A 2,137-nucleotide genomic window follows, 5' to 3' on the forward strand; every position below is an offset into this window, starting at 1 on the left:
TAGTTGGCGTTCAAGATTGTGAAGGTGTTCTTCTGTGAATGCAGTGAGATGGAAGGCAGAACCCCCACACCTCCCTTATGTATGCACAATTTTGGTGTGAGCTCTAATCTGTATTCAATACAGCTGCTGGGGAGGACACAGAGAGATCTAAAAATCTAAATAGTAGATAGAGAAGTATTCTATAAATATTATTTTTGTTTGGTAGAAAGAGAAATATGTTGTTATTAAATACTGAAGAACCCTATAGACATTTAAAATAGTAGCTTTATGCCTATAAATACATGGGTTTTCAAGAACATATTTATCTTTGTACAAAGGGACACATACAATTTGGGTCATCTCAATTGAATGAAAAAAGACTAATTTCACAGCAAGTAGAGTCTATCCTAAATGACAACTTATCTGTCCCCTTTTTCATAGGAACCTTCCTCCTCCCTCTAAAAACCCACAAGAGTCAGAATCCTCAGCAACAATTTTCTTTTCGAAGAAAAGACAAGGGCCATTTGATCACGAATCTGTTTGGTCTTTACTCCATAGATAATTGGGTTCATCATGGGGGGAACAAGAATGTAGAGATTGGCTAACAGGATGTGGACATGCTTGGGGATTTTTCAGCTGAAGCGCTGAGCAATGACCGTGAAAATCCCCGGAAGGCAGAACAGGAGGATGACACAGACATGGGAACCACACGTGCTGAGGGCTTTTGTTCATGCATTATGGGATGGCAGCCTGAAGACTGCTTGGGGAATGAGCCCATAGGAGATGACTATTGTCACCATATCTAGCATTACACTGAGTAATGGCACAGAGATTCCATATCAAATGTTGACGATGCTATCAGCATAAGCCTGCTTTGCCAGCCCCATGTGTTCACAGAATGTGTGGGCAATGATGTTTGTCTGGCAGAAGGGTAGATGCTTCACCAGGAAGATAATGGGGAAAACACTTGCAAAACTCGTGAGCTCTACAACACCCCCTATTTGCCGATGACATCATGGCTCAGAATGTTGGTATACCTCAGTGGGTAGCAGATGGCCACATAACGATCAAAAGCCATGGCCAAGACAATGCCTGACTCCACTACAGAAGCAAAATGCATAATGAAGACCTGGGTTACACAACCACCAAAAGAGATGTCCCCATCATCAAACCAGAAGAAGCTCAGGGCTTTGAGTACTGTGGATGTGGATAGAACAGATCCCAAAAAGCCAACATGGAGAGGAAGAGGTACGTGGGTTCATGAAGACTGTGCTCCACGGCCACCATGCAGATCAGGACACAGCCACCAGGTACATCAGGCAGAAGGCAATGGAGAGCCACAGGTGCAGCTCCTTCAGGCCAGGGATGCCAGTGAGGATAAACATCATGATTGACAGTGGAATCATTGGGATGAACCATTCCTGAATTATGGTATGGCATTTCCATCACTTACCTGCAAGGTGAGAGAACGTTTGGGAGCTAGCTTGTCACAATCAACTAGCACAATCAATGGGCTCAGACATCTGCTATGTAAAATCTCGCTTAGGAAGTTCCCTCCTACTCCGAGTAGTAAGTATGGACCTGAATGTGTGCAGTATTCTACCGTGAGGAGAAAGATTCCAAACATTCAAGTGGGACCAAAGAATTTCACAAAGATGCTTCTGAGGAAAATCCTGAGGCTGGTACTGTAGTTTTCTCAAACAATTGTCATATATTTAAAATGATAGTCGTAGGTAATTTTAAAATCTGTAATAATAAATTGTATTCTCTGACTAAATATTTTAAGACAGGGAAAAAATTATAAATTTTTGTGAAGCATACTAAAAACCAAATAAAAACAAAAAGTTTTTTTTTAATTGAACTAATTAAACAACAATCCTATTGTTATCTGGTACATATATTTACCTACTCAACTATTGATCTTTTCATCAACTAAACACAAAATCAAAAGTCAGAGGCTTAACCAACTGAGCCACCCAGGCATCCCATCCTGACATCCTTTTAATCCTTTTAAATAGGCTAAAATCTTTATTAAAAAGAAAGGTAAGCCTTCATTGAAAAGAAAATTTCCTTATTAACAAAGAAAACCCTTGTTATTCTGTATCAGAAAAGATCAACTTATATACAAAGATAGCTTAATTTGCTTTATTTTAAAAAT

At 39.7% G+C, this 2,137-nt stretch overlaps 1 pseudogene; it reads right to left on the bottom strand.

Moving 5' to 3' along the window:
• Positions 1-437: 437 nt before the first annotated feature.
• Positions 438-1,367, bottom strand: LOC123782704 (olfactory receptor 52B2-like; annotated as a pseudogene).
• Between the last annotated feature and the right edge of the window lie 770 nt (positions 1,368-2,137).

Source organism: Ursus americanus, chromosome 16 (assembly GCF_024610735.1).
Source record: "Ursus americanus isolate L20-20 chromosome 16, mUrsAme1.1.p, whole genome shotgun sequence".
Lineage (NCBI taxonomy): Eukaryota > Metazoa > Chordata > Mammalia > Carnivora > Ursidae > Ursus > Ursus americanus.